This window comes from Mesocricetus auratus, unplaced genomic scaffold, assembly GCF_017639785.1.
Source record: "Mesocricetus auratus isolate SY011 unplaced genomic scaffold, BCM_Maur_2.0 Super-Scaffold_100676, whole genome shotgun sequence".
NCBI lineage: Eukaryota > Metazoa > Chordata > Mammalia > Rodentia > Cricetidae > Mesocricetus > Mesocricetus auratus.
In genome coordinates, this window is record NW_024429266.1 from 98398754 (window position 1) to 98412791 (window position 14038).

A 14038-nucleotide genomic window follows, 5' to 3' on the forward strand; every position below is an offset into this window, starting at 1 on the left:
CCCCACCTCTTGTACAGATCCTTCTGTGACATCAGACCGCCTGTCTGTCTGTGCTTTTGTGGCACAGAAGCCATTGGGTCATTGCTCCCAGTGACTGGGAGGGAGAAACCAGGAGCCCACCCGAGCTTTTTGCTTTTGATCTCCAGGAAGGTTTAAAGAGAAAATTCTAGGGGCTGGATAGATGGCTCAGCAGTTAAGAACGCTGGCTACTCTTTCAGAGGACCCGGGTTCAAATCCCAGCACCCACATGGTGGCTCACAGCTGTCTGTAACTCCAGTTCCAGGGTATCTGACACCTCACACCAATACGCATTAAAAAAAAAAAAACTAAGTCCTGCTTTCACAGGTCTCGATCGAGAGCTGGAGGCGGGGCACCAAGGAGCAGCCACTCCTGCCTGGCCTGGGACTTCCAGTGTCTGGCAACCGGTCCCCCCCCCCCAGAGACCGATTAGGAAACAGGAGTTACCTCCCCTGAGTGCACAGCGCCAAGGGGGTGTGTCCATCCCCTCATCCCCCTCCCGCCCAGGACAGCCAGGTGTGGTGGGAGTACCCCTGACCTGAGGGACTCGGTTTCCCCTGGTTTCATCACCTGCTCAGAGGCCGGTCCCTGGAGACAGGGGAGGGAGTAAGGAGAGGAAGGGGTGAGGTCACCAGCTAGGAGACTGCAGGTGCCGACAGGGGCTGGTGCCAGGAGCTGCAGGAACCCGCTCAGCACAGAGAAGGGAGTTTTACAGGTCTTCTGGTCTGGCCTTGAAGAGCGGGCACTGTCCTTCCTCAGGGCTGTCTGCTCTGCTCAGCTGTGTCATCTGCTTTGTAGATGGGGACAGTGCGTGAGGCACAGAGAAGGAGTGGTTTGCAGAATGTCACACAGCAGATCAAAATCGTCAGAGATTTCAGTCACACTTCTCCTCCGTTGTGGATTCAAAGGAGTTTACGGGGTGCCCGCTGTGTAGCACCCTGTGCCGGGGGCACCGTACAGTCACTCCTGAGCGGTCGGCGTGCGTGTGTTTACCTCACCATGCTCTGACGGTTTTCTTACGTAGATCGTGTCACCTGTGTCCCTTCTATACATTTCACTTTTTGGGGGGGAGGGGCAGGGTTTCTCTGTGTAGCTCTGGCTGTCCTGGAACTCACTCTGCAGTCTCAAGGCAACAGCTAGGCAAATCCACTCTGTGCCCAACTGAGTGACTTACTTGCAGTGCCCCCTCTCCCTCACTGGAGTCCCTGCCAAGCGCTAAAATGGGCAGTGTCGTCCCGGCCACCTGCAGACATAAACACCGCAGAGGGACATTGGACCAAGCGCTGGAGGGTGGCCAGGGATGGGCAGGGATGGGCCAGGCCAGGTGTGTGGACAGCTGCCCAGGAGAGGCTCGGGCCAAACCCTCTCAGCCGCCCCGTCTCAACGCTCGCTGTCGCTAAGTGTGGACATGGACCAGGAGGGCAGGACGCAGGTGCGAGATGCGGCTGCTGGGCTCGGAGGTCTCCAGGGCAGAGCTGGCACCAATCTGGGGCTGAAGCTGCAAATGAGTTGACTTGGGTGTCACACAGAAGCTTTGAGCAGCCAAGTGGCAGCCCCAGGCTGGTGAAGCTGCTCTGTCCTCGCTTAGAAGAGAAAACCTGAGGGTCAGAGACAGGAAACACCTCACCCGCAGCCACATGGTCACAGGTCAGCCCAGCAGGTCCCACTTCAGCCCGTTTCCTGTTCAGACAAGAACAGCTAATGCCTCCCTTGGAGGTTGCAGAGTGGTTTCTTTGAGCAGAAGCTGCCCCATGATCTTGGGAGCACACGTGTGTAGCATACAGACCACCACGTCCTAGTCTGCAGCTGTGGCAGACATCACTAATCAACAGCTGAACTCTCCCCAGGAGCCAATGAGTAGATATCACTAGTGGACTGTAACACTTCTTTTCCTCCGAGACTGATGCTCAGCATATTTATTATTATTTTAATGAGATATGGCCTCAGGTAACCCAGGCTGGCCCTGAGTTAGCTATATAGCCAAGAATAGCCCTGAAATCCTGATCATCTATGGCAGGTGAGCACCACCACACCCAGTTCCTGCAGTCCTCAGAATCCTAACACAACTCTGGGGGAAAGGGCGGCTTCCAGAATTCTCTTTGTAAGCTACAAATGAAATCCATCTCCCTTCTAAACAACACAACCAAAAAGCAAGGTGACTCAGGACGTGCCCGTATTTACCGAGCGTGACTCCAACGTGACCCCAAAGATGCAGGCCTTCCAGGCCTGAGTCCAGAGTTGGCCTTGAGCCTTGAACCCACGCCAGCCCTGAGCAATCTCGTGTTGTGACCATGGCTGCGAGGATGAGAAGCTGTGTTTTACACTTGGGCACTCCCCAGCCTCTGCTGTGTTGGAGAAGCCTGTCCCTTTCTGCTTCTGAGAACTGAGGATTCAAAAATAATTTTCCTGTTAGGTTTTCTGCCATCACCTGATTCTCAAGTCTGCACCCAAGGCTGACGAGTTCAACACTGGCTGACTGGGGCAGAAACGGGGAAGGTCTCAGCTATGCCAGTGGGGGAGTGGAGAGCCCCACTGACCGCAGCGATAACGTCAATAAAAATTCAACAACAGCTGAGGGGTGTGCACCTTTAATCCCAGCACTTGGGAGGCAGAGGCAGGCGGATCTCTGTGAGTTCGAGACCAGCCTGGTCTACACAGAGAAACCCTGTTTCAAAAAAAAAAAAAGTAAGAAAGAAAAAAAAAAAGAGAGAAAATTTAACAGCAGAGGCCAGGTGGGTGTCACCCCTCCCTCCCCACAGAGTGTGTGTCACTCCCTTCCTTACCGCGGGGGGAGGGCACCTCCTCTGTCCTCACCGAGAGCCCCTCCCTCATGCCCTCTGGAGAAGACTCAACACCCCCCCCAACCCCAGGACCTTTGTCCTACAAACTGTGCCCCGGCAAGGGGCTGACTAAGATTGCCCCTGGGGTGACCTGGTGATGCACAGGATGAACAACCAGGGGACAACGGAGGAAAGCTGTGTGCCTGGTCCCAGGTTCAGTCAAGACAAGGGCCCGTCCGTCTTACCAGACAAATAAATACTTAACATGTGTGTAAGTCTTCGCAGGGTCCCAGCCCGACAAGACCTATCCACACCAGAAGCGAGGCCCCCATCCTGAGATCGTGAAAGTCCGGCCTGCCCCGTGTTGGGCTCACGCGGGTGGCTTCTCGGGAACCTTTGATGCCAGGATGCAGAGGACTATCAGCTCACATCCTTTGCCCAGGCTTGTCTCAATTCCATCCCGCATACAAAAACGATGGCTTTCCTCTCCTGGCTGTGCTGTGTGACGTCAGGCTTGCGTTCACCCTCTCTGTGGTTGCACAGAGCACCAACCACAGCCAGATCCGTGGGGACAGAGTGCCCGGAACAGAGCGTGGAACAGCCCTGGGGTTGCAAGCTGCTCCTTCAGGGTCAGTCTTCTGCAGCCGCCACCAGGGGGCGCTGGGGAGCAACCCACTGCCCTCCATGGCTCCCACCTTCCTCCAGGTTGTGGTCCAAGTCCTCTCTGCTACCCATCAGGCCGCGCCCACCCTGCCCCACCCCTCCTGCTCCCTCCTCCCTCTGGTCTCGGCTTCACCAGCACGGGGATGTTTGCATGGCTGCATCCTCACCGCGGCCTTTTTCTAACACCACAAGGGCAAATGTGTAGTCTGGACCTGTGTGGCATTCAGGCAGCCGTACCAGAAGGATGGGAAATTTGAGGTTAATCTGGGTTAGTAGTGTGACTCTGCCTCAAAGATCAAACAAAACCCAAGCTTGTCCCAGAGCCCGACAATGTCTTTTTTCTCGTGCAGGGTCGGTAGCTCCCAGAGGTGATGGGGCCTCACTTTCTGGGCATCGCTCCGTCACGGACTGGCCTTCTCCACCCAGTCCCAGGCCTGCTTTGACAGCAGAGACTTTGAATTGTGTTTCGTGGACTGCAGTGTCTGTCCAGGGATGGCATTCAGGACCTTTGCCCAGGCTAGACCCCGAACTATGCCTACAGCCCTACTGGTACCTTTGAGACAAGGTCTCTCTCTATACACCTCATGCTGCCTATAAGTTCACTCTACAGCCAAGGCTGACCTTAAGTCCCGATCCCCCTGTCTCTGCGACCCAGGTGACAGGCTGGTGCCACCAAGGGGCTGGGCACAGAGCTCAGGACACGGCAGGGCGGGATCCCTACTTGGCTAGATACATCCTGTCTGTGGACACTCAGTGCTTCCCTGGAATCTAAAAAAACAAAACAAAAAACCACGCAAGAAATAATTACCAGATTCTGGAAGTCACCAAGAGGAGGGTGGGCGTCTGGGGAAAGCCCCTCCCGCCCCACGAGCGCAGGAGGGAAGGAATGTTCCAGAGAAAATGAACTTTCTATACAACAGTAAGTTCTCACCCCCCCCCCACATCAAGTGCCAGATGAGCAGAAACCAGGAGCCCAGATCCCACTGGGCAGGAACCCTGGGGGGGGCAACTGTCCCCCTCCAGGGAAGACTGGTTCCCTCTGGTCTGCTCAGGTGTAGAGGCTGCTCAGCACCTCCCTCAGGGGCCTGGAGGTCACAGAGTTGTGCAAAGTTGGCACCTGAGCCACGCCCCCATCCCCTCACTGGGGGATTCTAGGCGGGGGCTCCACCCCTGAAGAGATTGGCAGGCTGCCTCTCCTCATCCTTCCTACAGCTCTAAGTCACCAGCTGGGAACCCCACACCCACGGGGCATCAAGGCCAGAGTAAGGGGACTCACAGAAAACAAACCCAGGGGTCCTCGTGAATCCACAGTCGCTGCAGCACAACGCTGGGAACAATCTGTCAGGAATGGGCGGTGGTAAGAGTTGGCTCTGGGCAGCCAAAGGAGCAAAACGCTAGGCCCAGGGCGCAGCATGTGCGAGGGTCCTGGGGCAGGCTGGAGCCCGCATGGGAGGAGCAGGGCAGGGGTGGGTGGCTGCGGCTGCAGCCTGCGCGCTGCCGCTGAGCAGATAACCTGCTGATGTATGGCGACCCGTCCGCGCCCTGTCAGCTGCAGGCCAATTGTCCTGTTTGTCACTTCCCTGTACATCGCATTTAACACGGCCCGGCTGTGCGGGTGGATGAATGGCCGCCGGAAGCTTCCAGACACTCAGAGCCGCGCCGTTTACACGTTCCCCTTCGCTGCTCACCAGGACCCGGGGGCGGAAGCGGTTACTCAGTCGGGACAGACAGGACGCAGCCTGGTTCCCTCCCTGACGGACGGCCAGCCCTGCCAGCCCCCAGCTCCATAGTGTGCGTGCCACCAGCAACGCCGAACCCCTGCAGGCAACACGCCAGGCTGGGCACCTACTGTGTGCAATAAACCATGCCAGGCATCGCCAGGGAGCACAGGAACTTCAAGTACCTACTGTGCACAAGGCTATGCGAAACTCCGGCACCTACGGTGTGCAGCCAGTGCCACAAAGCGCGTGGTGTGTGGACCACGCAGGCCAGTCAGGGTCACCCCAGCCGGGCAAGAGGACAAAGCCGGCTCCGCAAACCTGGCCTCGGTGCCAGCCTGGGAAGCCCTGTTCTTAATTTAGGCGCCTTGTCAATTATTCATGGCGCTCTTCCCCGTTTACGACCCAGTCCCTCCACCCTGACTCCAGGCTCTTGCCCATGTCTCCAACTCTGGCCCTAATGAATGAATTCTGAAAGGGGAAAAACCCAAACCGTGAAATAAAGTCGTTTTGTTGCCCGAGGCAGGGTCTCGGTGTGTAGCCCAGGCTAGACTCACACTCGCGGCAGGCCTCCGTGTGGCAGGCCCGCACACCCATGCCCGCATGACAGCCGCTTGCCTTAAGGTCGCGGTGCTTCTATTTTTAGGCGTGTCTAGTGGCTTCGTGGACAAGCGTGTGTGCACGTGTGTGCAGGTCAGAAGGCAACCGTAGGAATCGGGCTCCTCCTTCCACTGTGGGAGCTCAGGGATGGAACTCGGGTTCTCAGATACCCCCGTTTTGTCTCATGTCGGGGTCCCCCTGCTTTTCCCAAGCTGGCCTCAAATTCATTGTTAGCCCGGGCTGTCCAGAAACTTGACATCCTTCTGCCTCAGCCTCTTAAGCCAGCAAGCCCGGCTTGATGGGACAGATTTTGGAGAAAGGATATTTTGGCCAAAGGAAGCAGAGTGGGGAGGCCGAGGCAGGAGGATCAGGTCGTCCTCAGTCACACAGAGTTCGAAGTTAGCCTGGGCTACACCACACCTTGCATTTTAAAGGGAAGGGAGAGGAGGCAGGCCCGGCCCACGTGTCCTGCTCCCCACGTGCTCCCGCGGCCCTCTAAAGGCTCCCACGGCACGTGATCGAGCCGCGCCTCCTCACTGGGTCCTCCTCGGCGCGCCTGCGCAACTCCGCACGCGGTCAGCCCCGCAGCCGCGGCGGCGGAAGGGTGACGTCACCGGCTGGGGGCGCGCGAGCCGCAGTGGGTTTTCGCCCCGCCCGCCAGGCAGCTCGGGCCGCGCGCGCACGCGGAGCCGCCGGAGCCCGGGCCGACCCGGTGCCGGGAGCAGCATGCGGAGCCCGCAGGTACCGGGGTGCACGGGGCGCTCGGGGGTGCACGGGGGACACGGGGGCGGGGCGGGGCGGGCGGCGCCGGCTTTGTGCTCCTAGGCTTCTCGGCCTTTGTGCTCCAAGGGGTCTGCGATGCAGCCCCGGTCGGGTTCTGCAGGGAGGAGAAGGATGGGGGGACCGGGAGGGATGGGAATGGAGGAAGAACGGGACCGAAAGAGACGGGGACCGGGAGGCTGACGACCGGGAGGGACGAGGACCGGGAGGGATGGCGACGCGCGGGCGGCTTGGCGGGCGCCCAGGGTCGCCGACTGCACCAGCCGGGCGGGGACGCGATTCGCGGTGTCGGCGTCGGGAGCTGCGGACGGGGCCGGCACCTCAGCGCACCTGGGGCCTCAGCCCCACCCTTCCGCGGCCCCGGTGCCCCCTACGCCCCCCACGCCCGGGATTGGGGCTCCGCATTCACCCGGCCTCGCGGTGCGGGGCCCCGTGGGGCTCCCCGGAGAGCCAGCCTGCAGCCCCGAGCCCCCCGCACATCCCGGGAGCCCCTCGGCTGTCTGAGGGCGGTGACGTCACTGGGGGTGGGGCCTGGGGCGCAGGTGGAAAGGGGGTCCGGGCGCGGGGACCCCGGGTTGCCGCGGGCGCTGGGTGGGAGCCAAGTTCCCCTCTCTTTGTGGAGCCTCCTCGCCCCCAATCCCGGGCACCACTACAAACTAGGATCCTTTTGATTGCCACACCCCCAAAATCCTGTTCCGTTACCCCCGTTCCCTGCGCTCGGCTTTGCCTCCAGATGCCCCCCGAAAACCTGCAGCAGCTGTGAGAGCGCCCCCCTTCCCGGTCACTTCCCCATCCCTCCCTCCAGCGAACCCCCTAATAGTCACTTCCCTGGGGTGTCTCCCGACCTGCCTGGGACTCCCTCACCCCCACTTCATGTCTCCAACCCGAGCCAGGAGGGGCCCCTCTCCTCCTTGATGCTCAGCGGGAGACCTCAGAGGTGTCCCCATCCAGGAGGGGCGCTTGGAGACCCAAAGACTCTGCTACAGAGCAAGGGGGGCCCCCGAAGGCGTTAGACTGGGGACACGTCCTCTGCACCCATCTTTATGCATCAGGATCCTGGGTCCTGGCCTCTGTGCCCCCCTCCGGAGAACCGGCCCTCTGCTTTGTCTGGGCTAGCCTGGGATCCTCCTCCCCGGGCTCCTTCCCTCGTTAGAGGCCCGGAGTCGGAGCCGTCTTTTGAATCGACTCCCCTCCCCCTCCCTCTCTCCTTTCTTTGTGTCCCTCCCCCTGTCAATCTCCAGCTGCCTTCTGTCCCCGCTCCTGCCTTCTGCCAGCTGATTTCTTGGCGGTGGCAGGCGGGCAGCTGGGGCTGGGGGCGGCTTCCCGCCCGGCCAACCGCATAGTCCCCAGCTCGGGACAGTGGGGGGACACTCGGGTCCCAGACGATGTCCGCGCCAGGCCGACTCTCCGCCTCCTTGTCCATCATTGCCATCTCCTCCAGGGACCCACAAAGTCCCGTTCTGTCCCCCCTGGGGCCCCGGGGAAGATGAGGGGGACACACCCTCACCATGACATTGCATTTCTTCTTGGGGACGACTCCCCCACCCCCAGTTCCCCGGGGGAGCAGCCAACCGACCGCCACCGAGGCCGCCCCAGCCTCCTCCTAATTGGGCTCAGGGCGGACAAACCGCGGCGGGAGCCCGGGCCGCCTTCGAGCTCCGCGGCCGCTGTCCCGCCGGGAGGTGACATCGGTGTCCCCAGGGCAGGGGGCTGTGGCGGATGCCGGTTCCTGAGGCGCTCGCAGGGGACGGCGATGCCGGCCGGGCGTGGCCCGGCCAGGCTGCGGTCGTCGGGGGAGCCCGTCGGGGGTCCCTGTGGGTTGGGAAGGTCTTTGTGGATGGCAGGCGCAGAAGGGGACCCTGCGACCCATGGCCCCCCCCCGCCCCCCGTGGACACCAGCGGGTGCACCGTGGCCTGTGACTGGAGCAGACTTGACCCGACTCGGGCCTCTGGGTCTCTTGTCTCCACCCCGCCAGGGAGTCGGGGTGTCCTGGTGTCCCTCTCGGTGGTGACTCGGTTTCCCCTGCTGTCTGGACGCTTGGTCTCCGCTGTGTCACTCGGAGTTGCAGACCTGTGGCTTCACTGTCGTCCCACCTGCTGGGTGGCTTGTCCTGGTGGCGTGGTATTGTGTCCTGCCGTGGTGGCCCCGCCGTGGTGGCTCTGTCCTAGGGCCAGGAGGATGCGCTGTGACGGGGTGGACGGACCTGGTGGTCTTGGCTTCGCAGGACGCCCCGTGGCCCCTCGCTCACCTGTTCTCTGTGATTGCGTCTCAGCCGCCGCGTGGGGGAAGGAGGGGGCGGCAGGAGAGTTCAGGTGCAGGCGAGCGCAGGGGGACGGATATTTATAAACCGGCTGGGCTGGGGACACCGGGAGTGCAGGACCAGGAATGCCGCCCCGGACTTGGGGTCTGGTTGGGTCTGTGGTTGTGGCTTCCCTTTGGGATTGTCCCAGGTTCCTGTGGGGAGCCCTCAGGGTCGGGTTCCACGCGGGGGAGGACGTGCACCTAAGGCTGACTTCCCCGCTTGCTGTGCATCCCCGGGCTGGGCTCTAGCCCTCTCTGGTCTAGCGTTCTTGGTGCACCTGGTATCCCAGAATGTGAAAGTCCCAGAAAGCGGAGGCCCCGATGCCCTTCCTCCGTTGTCTGTGGCAGAAGGTGGCTCAGCCCGTGTTGGGGGTGGGGAGGGCAGCCACACCGGACCCACTGAGTCCCCAAAGGCCTGGGCTGCAGGGACACACGCTGAATCTCCTGATGAAATCAGGAGGGGGAGGGCTGCGGGGGAAGGGGGCTGCTGGAGGAGGGAGGACCCGTCTGCTGGGGGGGAGTGGCTGTCGGGGACCTGGAAGGTGCTGGGCCAGGGAACACGTTGACCTTAGGGATTAGGAGCTGGGGTTTGCCAAGGGTGACCAGAGAGGGTGGTTGAGGCTGCACAGCGCGCCAGCGGGGGTTGCCCCATCTTGATCTCCATCGACGTGTGCCCCCCTTTCTTATACAAGAGGGGTGCCGGACAATCAGTCTTGTAAAGGACACGGATGGGGTGTGTCTGAGTGGCCGGCCTGGGCCCCACCCTGCCGGCCTGAGCCTGAGCTTTGGCGCCTGAGGTGGCGTCCGCGTCCCTGCACACAGGCGACCGTGGGGGCCTCGCTTCCTCCTCGCTCCGTTCCGTCTTTTCTTTCTTACTTCTGCGCTGCGCCCCCTTCTCTCCAGTTGGCAGAGCTGAGCTGCGGCAGGGGATTGACGACATTTCAACCCTAGCTGAGAGCGAACCCCTGGTCCCCCCCCACCCGTCCTGCACCGCAGCCTCCTTGCAGCTGAGTCAAACGTTGCCCTCGTTTTGTCCCGTGACCCGCTTTGCCTTTTGGGGACCTCACTGCCCCGCGGTGCTCGTGCTGTGCAGCCCGGCGGGGTTTCTAGGCCTTTCTGTGTCTCCGTTCCCGCGGGCGCCCACGTCTGTCCCAGGCGCCCAGCAGGGAACCGCGACCCCGTGACCTTGCGCGCCGCACCTTGGGCCTCGGTGGGGCTGTCTCCCCGCGGCTGCACTGAATCCAGTTTAAAATCACCAGCACACAGGATGTGAGGTCGCGGCGCTGGCCGGGGAACGGTCTTCAAGTCGGGGTCACACAGCCTCACCTCACCTGCCGCCCTCCGGAGTTAGAGAAAGGACAGAGACCACGGTTCAAATCCCACCTCCCGTGCTTGGCGGCTGTGTGGCCTGGGGCAGCGGCCCGGCCTCTCTGTGCTGTGCTGTATGCAGCGGGCGCTCAGCGGTGTGAGGGCCTTGGGGACCCTGGCGCTGACAGCCCCCCGCCTTACCCCAGCCCCCAGCCCGATGACTCAGCAAACTGGGGCATTTCCCGCTGCTGGCTGTGTAACCAGGCCGCCCCACTTCTGAGGAGGGGTGGGGGTCCCCAGAGCCCTAGGAGGAGGCTCGGGGGTTCAAGGTCATCCTTGGCTCTTCAGAGGACGTGGGGCTAGCCTGTGCTACAGTTAGTGCTCTCTTTTTTTTTTTTTGCCAAGACTGGGGTCCTGAGTTCGAGTCCCTCTCTGCAAGAACAGATTCCCAGTTGCCCTCTGCACGTACCTTGTTACGTGCTTCCAGCACAAAGTGGACACAATAAATAATTTAAAAAGCTGGAAGACGGAATGCTGGGTCGGTTTCCCAAAATTCTGCAGGGTTGAGCAGGGAGGTTGGGCCTGGGGAAACGGCCCAGAGAGGGAGAGGGAGGTCCCAGAGGCCACACAGCACCATGTGGACTCAGCTGGGCCAGGTGCTCTAGAGCAGGCAGGAACCTCCCACCTGTCGTAAAAGGGGAAACTGAGGCAGAAACCTCAGAAAGAGCAGCGCCCGGCACTCAGGAGGCGGAGGCGGCAGGGCCAGGAGTTCAAGGTGACCCTGCGCTGCCTGGGGAGTTTGCGGCCAACCCGGGCAGCACACTGCTCAGCTCCGGTATCTGGCCGTGTCACCCGAGTCCACGTGAAAGCTGCCCACTCTGCTCCAGTCCCGAGCCTCTGGGTTGCAGAAAACCACTCCCCAGCACCCCACACTCTGGGAGCCATGCACTGCCTCAGTTTCCCCAGCTGGCCGTGGCTTGTGCCTGCCGCCTCAGGGAGCCGTGGATGGCTGCGGGCGCCCAGAGCCTGGACACGCGGCAAGGCCACAGAGAGGCCACGGTCACTCGGCCCCTGGGGTGCGCCCTGCGGGCCCCGAACCACCCAGACCCTGAAAGCGCTTGCTCGAGGTCTGAAGCGTCGCGCTTGCTCGCGTCCCCTGCGGGCTGTGTGGTCCCAGGACGGTGGCCGAGGTCTCTGGTCTGCAGCCGGGCCGGCTCCTGTGCAGGTGGCCTCGGGGGTCTGCTGTGTGGCCGCAGGCGCTCATGCTTCCTCTCTGACCCCTGAGCGGAGTCAGAAAAGCCTAGAAAAGCCTAGCGTGGCGCTGCCCTGTGACCCCGTGACCCCGGCGCTGTGGAGGCGGAGCCAGGAGGACCCTGGGGCTCGCTGGCCAATCAGAGAACCCCAGGTTCAGGTGGGGGAGTCACCTGACAGCTAAGGGTCCCAGGTTCAAGTCCTGGGCCCTCCTCGGAGGCCTCAGAGGCCCTGAGACACCAGGCGGCAGGGGGAGACCCGTCCCCGTCCCCGCTCGTCCTCCCCTCCCGCCCCCGCCTCCTCCCGGCGCCGCTGTACCCGGGGGAGGGGCCTCCTTCCCGAACTCAATTAATGAGCCTGTTAAAAACTATTTATTTTCCCTGACATTTGTTTACGGAGGAGAAGGAGATAAATTGGCGGCGTGGCCGGAGGGGCCTGGAGGCTGCGGGTGGCTGGCGCCGGGGCCCTGGCTGGGTGACCCCGCGTCCCCTGCGGCGGGCGGGCGTCCACGCCCCCGGGCTGTGCGGGAACGGGGGCGGCCGGTGCTCGCCCGTGATTACCCCGAGCGGCCTGGGTTCGCGCTCCAGGAGCGGCTCTGGCCGGCGGACTGAGCCCGGCGGGCACTGGCGCCGCCCGCGGCCCCCACCGGTGGCTTGGAGCGCGGCGCCCTCCTGGGTCAGCCTGGCACCCTGGGTCACCCTGGGACCCCTCCCCAGCGCCCAGCCCTGCCTGCCAGCACTCTCGGGGCGACGACGGGAAAAGCAGCTTCCAGTGTCCCCAGGAGCCCTGGAAGCCCCGCTTCCCGGCTCCCACCCCCTCGGCCGGCCCCCTCCTTCCTCTGCGCGCCGCGCTCCAAGGCTCCCACCCGCCCGGGTGAAAGGCCGCGCGAGTCCTCGCCGTGGCCCCGGGCCCTGCGGCCCCCTCTGCCTCCCTCCCAGCGCAGGCTTTACCTGCCCAGGGCTTTGTCTGTCTTCCACCCCGCCCCCCAGCATGCACACAGCAGGACCCTCTCCCCTATCCTCGGTCCTGATCCGTCCATTGCCCTGGCAGTCCCCGGCCGCAGCTCCTCCTCCCGCCCGCTTCTCACCTCGGCCTCCAGAAATAGCCGCGTCCCGAGTTCCGGCGCTGCCCACGGATGTGACGCGCAGTCCTGCGGCTGCAGAAATAGCTGCTGTGGGGACCCCCGCCCCCATGTCTGAGGAAGTCAGGCACCCACGGGACCACGTGTGACCGAGGACGTGGCTACCGACGGGATCCAGCCAGGAAGGACGGGAGGGCCTGTGCTGTGTGACCTCTCTGTGCTGGGGAGTTAGTGGTCGGTGGCTCTAAGGCCAGGGTCCCCTCCTGTCCGCCTGGGGTGCGCACGGGGCCACCAATCGGACGCCCCCTTCCGGCCTCCGCGGGCACTACATGCACGTGCACAGACACAAATAAAAATATTTTATAAAAGCGTCTTCGGGGTTGTGAGTTTAGGCCGTGTAGCTGGCTTAGCGCTGTGTGAACACATCCGCTCAGGGATCCTAATGTCTCCCCAAGTTGGTGACTTCCAGAAACTTCCAGGAATGGCCGAGAAGGTGATGAGAAACTGACAGGCCCTGGGCGAGGCTGACTGTAGAGGTGAGGGTTGAGTAGGAGTTCACCAGCTGCAAGGCGGGTGCACAGTAGGATTGCATCTGGAAGGCTGGGAAACCTGTCAAGTCGCCTCTAGGGGTGGAAAAGGCTGGATTGTTCCGGAGTGATGGGTCTGCTGCCCAGAGAGGCCAGCCGCTTGGCTTGTCTGAGGCCACACAGCAAGGTCGCAAAGCCTGTGTTTGAGCACAGTGCTCGGCGTGGCACCGGTGGGGGAGCTAAGGTTCATGGAGGGAGGTGGGAGCCGGGGAGAGCTCTGGGCCTGGAGTGGTGCCCACAGGGAGGGCGGACTGTGCTCAATCAGGGACGGGCTCAAGTCAGAGACGGGCAAGGCCACTGCGCGGGAGTACTTAGTCCAGCACCCGGGACGGGCAGGCTGAGTGGGGAGACAGCGAGTGCTGACCACTGAGCACGCAGACCCCCCCTCGCTCCCCGCGGCGCCCATCCCACCTCCCGTCTGCAGCGGGCCCGGGACCCTCAGTGGGCGGCCCCCTGCCTCCGCCCGCCCGGGGTTCCTTCTGCCCCCACGCCTCGCTCTGTATTCCCCGCTGACGAGGGAGGGAAATTACACACACGACCATGTAGGAATTAGCTTAGGATCCCGGCCAAGAGCCACTTGCGCTTGGCCGGGCATTGTGGGTAATTCATCGCTCATCACAGGGGCCGGAGCTTGGGCTGGCCGGGGCCTTTTGTTTGAGATTCTGCCGAATGTGTGATCTCGCTCCCAGGGTCCCCCAGCCTCAGTCCACGGACCCCCACCCTGTCCTCTTAACCCCCAGGGCCCATCCTCGGACCTCAGGGTCCCAAACCCCCATCCTCAGCCCTCCAGGACCCTCACCCCTTCTCGGATCCCCAGCCCACCCCCCACCCCCCGTCCTCACAACCGCCAGGGCCCTTCCACCCCGTCCTCACAACCGACAGGGCCCTTCATTCCTGTCCTTGGCCCCCAGGACCCTCACCCCTTCTCGGATCCCCAGCCCACCCCCCAC

At 62.6% G+C, this 14038-nt stretch overlaps 1 protein-coding gene across 1 annotated transcript in view; it reads left to right on the forward strand.

Moving 5' to 3' along the window:
- The first annotated feature begins 6374 nt into the window (after positions 1-6374).
- Ptprs (protein tyrosine phosphatase receptor type S) overlaps positions 6375-14038 on the forward strand; it is a 60253-nt gene continuing 52589 nt past the window's right edge. The window contains exon 1 of the mRNA XM_040739213.1: positions 6375-6520. The gene's annotated coding sequence lies outside the window, so the exon portion shown is untranslated. The remainder of the gene's footprint in view (positions 6521-14038) is intronic.